At 52.1% G+C, this 13,930-nt stretch overlaps 1 protein-coding gene across 2 annotated transcripts in view; it reads left to right on the top strand.

The window, feature by feature from the left end:
• TBL1X (transducin beta like 1 X-linked) overlaps positions 1-13,930 on the top strand; it is a 203,226-nt gene that overhangs the window by 94,942 nt on the left and 94,354 nt on the right. The gene's annotated exons all lie outside the window — the stretch shown is intronic.

Below are 13,930 nucleotides of genomic sequence, written 5' to 3'. Positions count from 1 at the left end.
TCCTTCCTTCTTGTGTCTCCTTGTGTCCGCTGTTTCCTGCCGGACTGTTGGCCTTCTTTGTCCCGCGCTTACTAAATGGCATTTAAAGAAGCAACGTGACGTCACAGCTCCCCGTGGTTTAACGGGGACTTTCTGTAGCCGAGGCTTCTCTCCCCCTTTGGTTGCTGATAGAGAAATCTTAAACCATGGGCCATTTATCCTATAGCAGATCAAAGCAGCTACTAAATCATTATAAAAATGTTCATGTCTGGTCACACGGTCTATATGCGGTAAAATGTATATGATGTCATCTTCTTTTGTCTGTTTATTTAAACAATTTATTAGAGAACAAGAGAGAGAGGAACACAAGTTGGGTGAAGGGCAGAGGGAAAAGCAGACTCCTTCTGGAGCAGGGAGCCCCATGTGGGACTCAGTCCTGGCACTCCAGGATCATGACCAGAGCCAGAGGGCCAGAGGCAGACGCTTTACCTGCTGAGCCAGGCAGGCGCCTGGAATGTCATTTTAACTATCCATAAGTGTGTAGTTGAGTGGCATTCACGTCAACTCGCTTTCTTGTGCAGTCCGTCATCTTGACCTAGAAGCGTTGGGTCCCCAGGACACTGCACTCAGTGTGCAGCAGCTCACCCTTCCAGTGTCTCCCTCCCCACAGCCCGCGTAACCTCTGTCTTCTGTCTCCATGAACTTGCCTATTCGAGGTCCTTCATCGAAGTGAAATCCTGCAGTATTTGTCCTTCTGTGGCTTGTGTGTCCCCCAGAGCGTAACGTTTTTAAGGTCTGTCCGCGTTAGAGCTCACGTCAACATTTCAGTCCTTAATATGGCGAAGATGCCGCCATATGGGCACCTGCATTTAGAAGAACGGTTGGCACGCTGCCCACATTAGGGCCTGGGCTGTGGGGGCGTGGGCGCAGTGCTCACAGGTCTGTCCGATGTACGTCTTGTCTCATGCTTCGCGGGAAAGACGTTTCCCAAGTTTCCGTGTCGGGGGCTTGTTTCCACGCCCCACCTCTGAACAGATCGATGGGGGAATGTGGTCCATCATCTCTTTGAAATTCTGGTAACGGGGGCGCGCCTGGGTGGGTTAGTCGGTTGAGCGTCTGAGTCTTGATTCTGGCTCAGGTCATGATCTCGGGTCCTGGGATCGAGCCCCATGTCCTCAGGTACTGTGCTCAGTGTGGAGTCTGCTTCAGATTCTCTCTCTCTCCCTCTCTCTCTCCCTCTGACCACACCCCTCCCCCCTGTCCCAACGCACACACAGGCACCCACTCTGAAATGAATGTGGGAAGTTCTGGTGATGGAATTGCTCTTGTCTGGCTAAGTCAGACCAACTGGAGACCATTCATTCATTCATTCATTCATTCATTCATTCATCCATGCATTCCTGCAGCCACCGTTCGCTGAACTTGTACTGCAGGTTGGGTGTTGTGGCGGCTGGGTGCTGGCTGGCTGACTGAGCCTCCTGGAACCGCCTCCTGTTGGGAGTCTGTGGGCATCAGCTCGTGCCGGGCTCAGCTCCGTCCCTTCCCTGCATCCGTCATTACCTTTTCTTCTCAAGGAATTCGTACTTTGTAACTTCAGGGAAAGGGGTTCATACTGTCTCGGTATGTCTGATCCAATGCCTTTTAAACCCGTTTCTCTTTTGCATGAGAACTCCCTTGCCATGAAAAAGGATGAATATAAGAGTGAGTCTCTGTGACCGTTTGTAACTGGTTTCCAAGGACGGTGTTTCTGGTTCTCTGGAAGTTGTCATGCAGCAGCCCGAATTTCCTGGCCTTGAGGGGAAAAGAAGTGCATGAGCCCGCGGTGAGAAGTGGATGGGCACCCTCTGGGATAAGGGGTCAGTAGCCGCCTCAGTTGGTGTTCACGTTTCACTAGGAAACCAGGGCACGTGGGCGTGAAGGTGGGGGGAAGAGGAGGCTGTGATTTTTCTGTGCTCTGTGTCTTAGAGAAATGGGGCACATCGTCACACTTGAAATGGTGATGAAATAGGGCGCACGGTGACAAGTGAAGGTTTGGGACAGACCGGAGGAGGGCCAGACCTTCTTCCGGTCTTGACCCCGTCCTCGGTCCTGCTCATTGACCGACACCCAAGCCACAAACCTCTGTGAAGCCCAGGGATGTCTCCGTGGGCTGGGCAGTGTGCACTCCGGGCTTACCATGGCCGCCTCCCCCAGAGGCTTTGAAAACCCTCTCGAGCACCACGTGTTGTTTGCACACGAGCTCTACTGATACATGAGCTCTAGTCCATTGGAAGAAGGGACAGAGGGGTGGTGGGTACTCATGCTCACCTTTTTGGAACTGAAGACCATCCCAAGTAGCCCCGACCTTGACCTGTCACTGAGATCGTGAGATCTGGTGGGAAGAGGTCTAAGACCCTGTGGGGGACCATGGGAAAAGCTTACCCTCATCTGTTCTAGGGGTGAGTCCTGGGTATCCAGGCTCAGAGGTGTGGCTTACTCCCACCCCCACCCCTGCCACCTGTCTCCCCTGCTGGCACCCATTTCCCACCTCACACCCCCCTTGCACCCTTCCTGCATCCCGTGCCTGCATCTCCCTACCGCAGCCAGCCCCTTCCCCAAGCCCACCCTCTGCCCAGGCCCATCTTCTGCCCTGCGCCCATCTCCTTCCCCTTCTTCGTGTCCCGGCCCCCTCCCTGCATCATTGCTTCCCCCCCGCCCATGCCCACACCCCGCCTGGAGCTCATACCTAGAGCACCCCTCTGTCCCCCATGCACGTTGCCCTTCCACCCCCCGAGGAGGACACGGCTATGGCGTGAAGCCTGTCCATCACCTTGGCTTCCTCCCAGGACTTTCCCACCAAGCCCTGGGCTGCCCTCGCCACCTGCAGCAGAACGTGCTCCCAAGTTGGGATGTTACGGGGATGGAATCAGCAGGGAAGTGGTTTGGAAAACAGGATGCACGTATTGCATGGAGCACTGAGTGTGGGGCATCAACAGTGAGTTCTGGAATACCGAAAACAAATGAGAAAAATAAATAAAAATTTTTAAAAAGGTGCAGAAGAGTTCTGGGGACGGGGTGTGTGTGCCTGCTATGAGCTTAGTCGGTTGAGCGTCCCAGTCTTGGTTTCAGCCCGGGTCATGATCTCAGGGCCATGAGAACGTGCCCTACGGTGGGCTCCGGCTCCGTGTTGAGCACTGAGTCTGTCTGGAATTCTCTCTCTCCTTCTGCCCCCTTGGCCCCCTGCTTGCATGCGAGCACGCTCTCCCTCCAAAACAAACACAAAAAACCCCCAAACTAACCCAAGAATGGGATCCAGGGGGCCATTGGTGTGCACTTACTCCAGGCAGTGTATTTCTTAGGGTGTGGCTTTCCAAAAGGCGCCCTTCACTGTGCGTCACAGATTCGGGGCCTGCAAGCAGCAGAGTGAGTTAGACGACAGTTGGCGAAACAGGGCATGCTCCCAGCACGAACCTGTCTGAGATTCCAAGAAACACCTTCCAATAACCAGCTCTAGGGATCTTTATTTTAAAAGGAACAGAGTGGCATGTGTGGACACGTTTTTAGGCACAGAGTGGTGCGTTTTAGTTTTCATTTCTAGGAGGGTAAAAAGGCAGTGATTTGATGGTGGTGTACACATGGTACATGGTCTCAGGGAAGTTTCTCTATGAACGTGTTTCTTATGGACGCTGCTCTGCCTGTTCTGATCGACTCTGGGATTTAGAGGAATTTATCCGTCCCCGTCTCTGTGGCGGGTGTGGCGGGTGTGGAGATAGGAGCAGATCGTTTTGGAAGCTCATGTCTTAAGAATCCATGAGAAATACATTTCCGCCTCCAGGGGTCCTTGCATTGGTCTTCTCTGAGCAAAGAGCTTCCAACAGAATGCACGTTTTGGAGCCAAATACGTCAAGGAAGATAGGATGCTGGTATATCATACTCTTGTTTAAGCATTTTTGTCAGCCCACATCCTGATTTAGGACAGAAAAGATCTTTCCTCAGAATCACTAAGCTGTGCTTGCTGGGGTGATTTTATTTTCCCGCTTCCAATTATTAGCATCTCCTGGCCTCCTTCCAGGCTTTCTTCTGTCCCTCCAAATGCCCTGATTGGCTTGTAGTCCATCTGAGGGCTCACCCTTTAAGTAGTAATCCAAGAGGTTTCAAAACTTCGACTTTTTTCTGACCACAGTGTTGGCTACCAGAATGGCAGGGTCCTGGCTTCAAAGGTTTCCAGAGCAAAGCTACCACCCCATCAAATGCGTTTGGCGGTTGTGAGGTGTAGACACATCAACCAGACAGAACCGGGGGCCAAGGGGAATTCCCTCGCTTTGATCCGTCTCTCACCTCTGAGTTGTTTACCTCTCTCTTCTCTCCTTGGTATTTGCAGAGCTGTGCTCTTCTGTGAAGGAGGCTATAGAAATTCTGCTTTGGAGCAAGAATCAGAATCACTCTGAGAGCCCCCTGAATGGCGAGGGGGCCTTGTGCATATGCTGTCGGCAAGGTCTCCTGGCTGTGAGCTGGGTTCTCCCCTCTGGCCTGTGACCGGCCTGTGACATCTGCACCAATTCTCATCCCGGCCTGACTCGCTCCCACAGGCGGCTCGCCCAAGGCCGCCTTGGCCTGGCAGACGATCCAGTGACTCCCCTGGTGACCGTTAGCTCGTTGGTAATAAGGTGAAGCCACTGAATTACGTGGTGATTCCATTTGGTGACAGCAGGGTGCCTAACAGCTGTGCTGATAAGAGGGAACTCATTATTTAGTGTTTGAAATGTAAATACCTTTTTGCCCAAATGTTAATCTTGTTTCAGTTTTTCAATTTAGAGGGTTCATATAATAAATAATTCCCTTAATAGAGTTCCTGATTGCATCGCTCCTCACCATGACGAGTGAGGTGTCCTTCTGTTCACGGTCCTGCTGGCTTTTAGGAAGAGGGAGTTGCAAATGAAAGAAAATTCTTAATCATGACTCGAATCCCTAGGGCATTTTAAGAATTGAAAGCCCTCGGTGCAAACGAGCACAGCTTATAAACTAAGGTTACTTTTCTTTGTACGTGCAGCAGCCCCCGGGTGGGTTGGCTATCAGCGCGTGTTTGCAGGGGCGCCAGATTTTCACAGCTGAGGTTCGGCTACGGTGGCCTGTGCGTGCCGATGGCCACCTCACAGCTGAGGACGTGTGACGCCGTGTTTGAAAGAATGCGCCAAGAAATCATGCAGTACGTGTGCTAGATGTGGTGCCTGGAGTTCTAGGTAGTTTTGTTTTAGTTTTGAAACTGTTTGCATCGGGGCGCCTGGGGGGCTCAGTTAAGCATCTGCCTTCGCCTCGGGTTGTGACTCCAGGGTCCTGCGATCGAGCCCTGTATTGGGCTCCTTGCTCTGCGTCTCCCTCTCCCACTGTCCCTGCTTGTATTCCCTCTCCTGGTGTCTCTCTCTGTCGAATAAATAAATAAGATCTTTAAAAAAAAAAACCTGTTGGGGTGCCTGGGTGGCTCAGTGGGTTGGGCCGCTGCCTTTGGCTCGGGTCATGATCTCAGGGTCCTGGGATCGAGTCCCACGTCGGGCTCTCTGCTCAGCGAGGAGCCTGCTTCCCTCTCTCTCTGCCTGCCTCTCCATCTACTTGTGATTTCTCTCTGTCAAATAAATAAATAAAATCTTTAAAAAAAAAAAGCCTGTTTACATAAAGCCATTCTCTTAACCTTGAGAGCTAAAAATCAAATTCTGCAGAAACCGTGCACCTGTGGGGTTTTCCCCCTCTGTAGATTTGGTGACATTTTACCATTCATCTGTGCTAAGTGAAATAAATTATTTTGTAAACAAAATCACAAGGGGACACTGTAGCCTATGGAAGGGAACAAACTGTTGGATTCGTCAGTGTGGGGAGTATTGCAGGCAAGTGTGTGCCTTCATTATTGAACAACAGGTGTGAAGTTTTGAAACAACAACAACAACTTGAAAACAAGTAGAGGTGGTGCCACTGTTTCCTTCTCTCCGGTTGTTTGTGATGAGTAGGGAAGACAAGAAATTTGTGTAATTAATTATGCGACAAGCGGACCCTCTGAGTCTGAGTATCCATAGAAAACAGGGGGTCATGGGGCACCCGGGCGGCTCAGTTGGGCATTGGGCTCTTGATTTCGGCTCTGGTCGTGATCTTGGGGTAGTGAGATCGAGCCCCAGGTCAGGCTCTGTGCTGAGTGTGCAGTCTGCTTCTCTTCCTCCCTTTTTTCTGCCCCCCCCCCCTCAAATCAATAAATCTTTGAAAACAAACAAACAGGAGGTCCAGGAAGTTAGCCATTCGCCTAGACCAAGTTCTCAGCAGGGTGGATTGAGCCCCCTTGGGCTGAGGGGTGGTCTCTGGAGAGACTTTGGTTGTTAAGGGGACCAGGGAGGATGCTTCTGACCTCCGCCGGGTGGAGGCGGGAACACTGCTCAGCCCTCCATTGGAAAGGACGGCCTCAGCACAGATGGTAATTCCTCCAGTGTGTGCCGGGGGCACTGATCCCCTCTGCTTGGGACAACCCAGACTGTTGGCAGACATTGCCGAACGTCCTTCGGCCCCATAATCACCCTGGTTGGGAACCATCGCCCTAAACTCTGAGGCTGTGAGGTCGTCCCCTGTTGAATGCTCTGCCCTCCCTTCTTGGTCTCTGGAGTTCAGGGGCGTGTAGATGGCTTCTAGGGATGGCAGGGCCGAGGGCAGAAGTCGAACCCTGAGGTTCTCCATCCTCGCTCACCCAGAGTGCCACCCACGCACACAGCCCTGGACGTCAGTCGTCGTCTCTGGAGACGCACACACTTGGAGCGACGAGTCCGGCGAGGGTGTAGATTTCGTATTGTTTTAGGTGTCACTTTCACGTCGCTCATGGAGGCTGGTGGTCATGTGAGTCACGAGTACATGAGACGTGCAGAAGAACGAAAAGTCATCAGAAAACTTGTAGCACAGAACTTGCGGGATGTAACTCCAGGTGCAGACGGTTCTCCGAGGCATGTGTCGTAATCTGTGCCGTGCCCCAAGTGGTCCTGCCGCCCTGTTTGCTCGCACTTAAAGCTACACGTGGTGCAGACGTCCACGTGAGCAGACAGAGCTGATGTAATGCTCGCCTGTCTTCGTGCAGTCCCCACCCACCACCACCTTCGGGGAAGATTTAGGTGTGCTGTGGGACTGTGAGGCCTCGTGGCCTGTGGTTTCCTGTGACCATAATCAGGGCCACGGTACCTCGTTATAAGCTGGGTGGAGGCTATAAATTTTTAACACTGGTTCTCAAATATTCATAAGGAAAAAGTCATACGAGACTAATTGTTATGGAGGAGAGCAGAGATCTGAGTGGATGGGAGTTTCAAGGAAAAACAAGGTAGAAAGACCCAGTGTCTGTAGGGAAGGAAGACCCATCTTTTCCAAGACGTGGACTCTAGGCATTATTTTAGAATGTGAGTTTTACTATCTTTTCAGAGGATCAAGGGCCTCTACCACTGATGTTCTTAAGACCCTATGGAGTTCTTCACTTTTAATTTCTTCATGAAGCCGTGCGCACATTCTCCCTCCCAAAGATAGTAATTAGGAACAGCGGCAAGTGCCCACTGTCTCACAGTCCTCCAGCCCACACGCGTTCTGAGCTGCCCGCAGACCCCACCATATATTCCAAATGCCAGAAGCCACAGACACTGACAGAATGCGTTTTTTAAAAGAAAGAAATGCATGATGTGCCCAACGTTTATGGAGAATGTTTCAGTCGAGCAGTCCTCGAGTTACAAGTGTCCCTGAGGAGTTGTGTGGTGGGATAGCCCTTGGCATAGCCTGGATCCCAGAGATGTAGGCCCAGAGGTTTTCCTGAAGAGCAAGCCAGGGAAGGAATTACAAGGCAGCCCTAATCCTGTCTGTCAACAGTGGTCTCCTGTGTGTATGCTGTTAATTATCACCACTAATAGGGCTCTAGAAATCAAATAGTTTGTGTCGCTGCTCAGTGTGGACGGAACTGTATCGCCGCCCCCCCCCCCCCATTGAAAATACACTGGAGTCCCAACTGCCAGCACCTCAGAATGTCTCCTTTTTGGAGAGAGGGTATTACAGGAGGAATCAAGTTAGTGAGGCCGTTGGGGTGGGCCCTGATCCGGTACAACTGGGCCTCATAAAAGGAGGACATTTGGACTCCGGTGCATGTGAGCACGGAGTTAGCCGTCCACGAGTGAAGAAGGCCTGCAACGGGTCCTCCCTCCCTGCCCACAAGTTGATCTTGGACTCCCAAGCTCCAGGAGCCAAGACGGGAGGCCTGCGGCAGATTCTCGCAAGCTGGATCTACAACTTCCGGACTCCAGAATGCGACGGGAGACATTTCTGTTCAGCGTCCCAGCTTGTGTCCCTTTGGTCTGGTCGCCCTGCGAAACTAGGACACTGGTTCTAGCCTTTCCGTGTCTTCTAGTCCATGAAGGGTACCCAGGATTTGTGTGGCAGCCCTTTAGTCTATGGCAGTGGAGAGCAACAGTAATATTGTTCTTCCCTTCGCTTGATGCCTTCTGCAGAGACCCCATGTCCAGATCAGGGGACGTTGTGACATCCTGGGGGTTCGGTTTTCAGCGTCTCTTTTCAGGAGAACATAGTTCAGCCTGTAGCATTGTGCATCAGACGGTTCTGTTTTCTTCTTGTGCGCCGCGCTGCCGGGTTCTGCGCAACGGCCTGGCTGGGATGGCTGGAGGAGGGGTTTTCGGAGCGCGGTGGGCTCAGTGCAGGGCACGGGCACAAGGGGGTCTCAGAGGCACGAGAGCAGGTGTATTCCCTTGTCAGAGGTAGTGAGCCCTGGGTCTTCAGGTTTTTATGGACAGGTCCCTTGCTCTTCAGAAGCGTTCTCTCAGAAGTCTCCTCTCTTGTCTGCCTTCTCTCCCCGTTCCCATGTATGGCTCTGATCCTGTTCCCACTCGCTGTGTCGCTGATTCTGCGCCTTGTTTGTAACTCACAGTCGAGTTTTGGTTGTAAGTTCCCCCAAACTGAAAAAGAAAAACCAGAAACCAAGCTACCCCTGAAGACACAGATCTTGCTCACAGGTAAGAGGGGCACCCGTCTGTGATAGAGGGGCGCCTGGGTGGCTCAGTCAGTTTAGTGTCTGACTCTTGGTTTTGGCTCAGGTCATGATCTCAGAGATATGAGATCGAGCGTCGAGGTGGAGTCTGCTTGAGACCTCCTTCCCTCCCCCCCAACCCCAAATAAATAAAAAATTTTAAGACAAGAATATGTGATTGACAAATGATATCTTGATTAGAAAATAAAACACATCAGGGGTGCCTGGGTGGCTCAGTGGGTTAAAGCCTCTGCCTTCGGCTCAGGTCATGATCTCAGGGTCCTGGGATCCAGTCCCACATTGGGCTCTCTGCTCAGCAGGGAGCCTGCTTCCCTCTTTCTCTCTCTGCCTGCCTCTGCCTACTTGTGATCTCTGTCTGTCAAATAAATAAATAAAATCTTAAAAAAAGAAAGAAAGAAAAGAAAACACGTCAGATACTGGAACGTGAGGCAGTGAGGTTCTTTGTTTCTCTTCATCTTCATCATTTGAGACTTAGCAGTAACATCGCGCTGGTATTTGGTGACCCGGCTTTCGGAGCAGATTCCGGATGCAGCGGAACCTGGCAGTGCCAGTGCAGAGTGGATCACGCTGGGAGGGAAAAGGTCATTGTCTGTCATAAGCCGGGTGTTCGGCGGGCACTCCCCGACATTTTAGGTGGCAGACAGACAGACGCTGGGGGCAGATAACCTGGGGTTTTATGGGACCAGAGCAGGATGTGAGTCTCCAGGAGGAGTGCAGTTGATGGCCAGTGGTCTTCCTGTAGACAACGCGCAGGAGTCTTGGCACGGACCTTGTTCCTCTTTCCTTTTCCCGTTGGAGCGGCCTCAGCCCTCTTGGGTTCCCGGGAAAGCAGTAGTTGTTGCTAGAAAATCAAGCGTGTGTTTGCCAACCGTCCTCGAGCTGCTCAGAGCCGGTTTTGCCCGAATGCGGCTGAAGAACTAGCATGCGAGGACCACCTGCTCTCCTGCACTTGCTCCGTGGAGCCCCACGCAGGCTGGAGTGCGGGAGCAGCTGCCGGGAGCGCTTTCCTTTCAGGAAAGGTCACGGGTGCTGGCCTTCTCCGGGCATGGCTGACGCTTCCTTTGTGGAGGAATCCCTAAAAGGGAGCGGCACTCCTCTCTGGCACTGGTGATCACGTACGCACCCCAGTACGCACCCCAGAGAAGCGCGGCGGAGAAGAGAGACCCCAGGGCGCTCTGTGACTCTCCGCTGTCGGTGGACGCATGAAACCCCGCCCATGATGGGAAGTCAAGGGCAGACTGTGCTCTGTCTCTTTCAGTTCCATCAAGCAAGCTTCATTAGGATTTCATCTGCTTTTAACTACCTATGGTGGAGGTCGAGCAGGACATTGGAAGAAATAACTAGACAGTGGTATCCTCCTTTGTAACAAGGAGACTCTCCTCACCACGTAGGTAATGTTGACGATCCTTTCTGACCCCAGATGGAAATGCTTGTTGACACGTACTTAACTGAGTCCTTAAACCCAAGAGGCCCACGAGCCTAGCTGTGTTGGGCTTAGATCCGTGGAGAGCCATGCTTCTTCCTGAGGTGGTAATGAGGTCATGACGTCGGATTCTGATTCTGTGTAGCCGACACTTGCTGATGCTCTCACGGACGGTCATACCAATAAAGGGAACTTACTTTTTATGGGATTGGATTGGCTAGGACAGGCCTGAACACGGGCAGACCCCTGACTGTTGTGGGAGCAGAGCAGAGGTCTGAGTCTGCTCTAGAGGGTGACGGGCTTTAGGAACGCACTGGTGTTCCCGCTGGACCTTTCCAGAATGGAATTTTCTCCAGAGGAGAAAGCAAAGGTTCTTCTTGGTGGAGGAACAGACCAGTCAGGACTTGTGGACTCGACTACTTGTGCGTGGGCGATCGTTGGATGTTTTGCTCAGTAGAGGATGGTGTCCTAAATCCGTGTTTCGGGGCGTTACTTCTGGCGGTATGAGCCCGAGTCTCTGGGAGAGCACATTAGCGATGACCTTCGCACAAATGTGGGGGGTGGTGGTCAGGGCCGGAGGGCGATACCCCTGCACTTGGCATTTGCGTTCAGCGAACCTCCGTGCTCACAGGTGGGCCAGTGTGGACGTCGGGGTCAAATAGGGCCAGGATTCGCGGCCACGTGCCGTCTCTGTGGAGCTGTTCAGGCAGGGGGCGTGTGGTGGGCAGGGGTTGTCAGGAATGTCCTGCCCAGGCAGGGTGCACATGAGAGTTTTGTTTTTCTCTTCATTCCATGAATAGCAAAGGTGCGGTGAGAGCTGTCCTGCTTTGGGCAGCCTCTGTCAGGACCGAGCTTATTTCTGGAGGCAAGTGGTCAAAGCTGACCTAGCCACAGCTCCCAGAAGTGTAGCTCGGGGATGAAATTGCAGTGCACAAAGCACTGGGGTTGCAGCCCAGCCTCCACGTTTGTGCCTGTGTTAGACAGAAATACGGAGTATGTGTGCAGGGGGTCAAAGGCATGATGAGCAGGTGATTTTCTTCTTTTCCTTTTATTATTTCACACGTGTTACCTTTCTGAGGGAGCACAGTAGTATTTGGTGCTCTGTGTGGTTCCCATATATAGAACTTTCTAGAATGCCCCATACTGGCGCTGAAGCTACGTTAGGTGACTTCAGGACTGTGAAGCAGGGTATTCATAGCCATGAAATACAAATTCCGGATACATCTTCAAGTTCCTCTTGTGTTACTGTATTTGGGTAACCTCTTGCTGCTAGTACTCTGAGCACGCGGAGCGATTTCCAGCAACGTGTTGTCTATCTCACAAGCCCTTCTTGATCTGAGAATTCCCGGCTCACGAAACTTTCTAGTGAAATCGAATCGTGAGCAGTGACTGGTCCTGGACACGGGGCTCCTCTGCTTTGAACATATCGTTCTGAAGTTGGACGTCAGTGACAGCAGACGAACTAGATCGTCAGAAGGTGATTTCTTTCACACTAAGTGGATGCCAAGTACTGGGTAGAGTTGATGACCGTTATATACAAACTCACTGAATTTCAGTTTTTATAAGGTACCTGCCATTTAATGCTAATAGACCATATTTTTTCCTTTTGTAGACGTGAAGATTGTAGGTGATTTAAGGCTTTTTTTCCCCCTTTCTTTTTTTTTTAAGCTTTCATTTTTAAGTAACATCTGCACCTACAACGTGAGGCTCGAACTCACAACCCCGATACCAAGAGTCATGCTCCACCCACGGAACAGGCCTGGTGTCCCTCGTCTCTTACGGTTCCTAATAACCGGTTGCAGTTGTCTGTGAGAGGAACCGTAGATTCTGAGGTTCTGAAGGCAAATTCAGTTCTTGATCAGGTCCTGGAACGTTTGTCGCGCACATGCCAGCAGTCGCTGTCAGCGAGCAGGCTCGCTGTGTGAGTTGTGGAATGACACACCGAGAGACCTCGCAGTAAACGAAGCTTCCTCTCTTTTCAGCCGTCCTCCGCGGCGAGAGCGAGGGCAGGTGGAAACGCGTGCCCACAGACTCGTGCTGCTTACTGTTCTCCCAGACAAACCGATCTTTCTCCTTTAAGGGAAGCCATTTCGGAATTTCTAATTAATTCTTCAAGCGGACTCATTACTGGGACTGGAGAAAGAGCTCATTATGGTAATGGTTTCTCATCCGTTCTGTGGTTTGCTGTCACAGACCCTGGGGGCCAGCCCAAGCTGTAGTTCCAGTGTCTCTCTTATTGGTCTGGAACCCACAGCACCACCTTTGTTTTCAGAATAATTATCTAGTGATTTTTATAAATACGGTAAAAATCACACTGTTTTATAAAAGTGGAAGCTGTATATGTAGACACATATATGGAAACCAGTCATGTAGAACATGCCTGTGTGTGTGTATTTGTGGACATTTGGAAGCCCTAGCCTATGAAGTCTGTTGTTTGACATCTGGTACGTCCTCTCTCTGAGGCCCACCTGAACCCGAGGTGTGTCCCCGCACAGGAAGGGAAAGGTGGAGGCCCACGTCCGTGCTGTTCAGCTGGGGCGTCTGTCCGAGTAGGGACAGCTGAGATCCCACGGAGGACCAAAGCCAGAGGCGCCTTTGCCTCCCAGCGGTTTGCCGAGAGAGTAAGAGCCACGCCCTCGGTTCATGGTTGCGTCTGTCCCCCAGGACCGCTGTAACAGCGTGCCACATGCTGCGTGGCCCAAAACAGCAGAGACTTACTGTCTCTCGGATCTGGAGCATCGAAGTCTGACGTCAGGGTGTCACCGAGGCCACCCACCCTCGCAGTGAAGGAGGCCCCGGGGGAGAGGATCCTTCCATTTCTCTCTCCGCTGGCTTCCTGTGGCCGCCAGGAGCCCTGGGTGCTCCCTCCTCTGCCTTCTCTGTGTGTCTGTCTTCGCAGCAGCCGTGTGGGTCGGGGCACACCCCACTCCCGTCTGACTTCAGCTTGATGAATTCCATCTTGCAATGACCGCATTTCCAAATACGATCTCATTCTGCAGTGCAGGGGGGTTGGGACTGCAACCTCTGGTTTGGGGAAGACACAGTTCAACCTACAGGAGTGCTCGCCCCCCACACCTCATCCCGCCATGCCCTTCCTCTCCCGGACCCCCTCCCCAGCCCCCACTCCCAGCTGGCCACCCAGCCACACCTGATGCATGCCCGCGGCCACTGGACATTTTTACAAGGCAAGCGAAGAGGTCCAGTTAAAAATTCTTTGTCTTTAATAAAATCAGCATGTAAATACGACAGCGCTCCAAGTGCAGTGTTCCGTGAAGGGTCAGGGCCGCTCAGTCTTTGTATCCAGGAGCATAGTCAAGCGATGAGGTCAGAAGCCAGGCAGAGGCTAGAATCGACTTGGGGACTTTTTATTTCGTGTTTCTCTGCCAGGGGTCTGCAGATTCCAGCAGTCTGTCCCTCAGGAGGGGAGGTTGGGATGGTCACCATTCCCAGAGGCGCACGGTGGCATTTCTGGTGTGTGCGTTTCCCGGTTG

Source organism: Mustela nivalis (genome assembly GCF_964662115.1).
Source record: "Mustela nivalis genome assembly, chromosome: X".
In the NCBI taxonomy this organism is placed as follows: domain Eukaryota; kingdom Metazoa; phylum Chordata; class Mammalia; order Carnivora; family Mustelidae; genus Mustela; species Mustela nivalis.
This window is presented reverse-complemented; position numbering and strand designations above follow the sequence as displayed.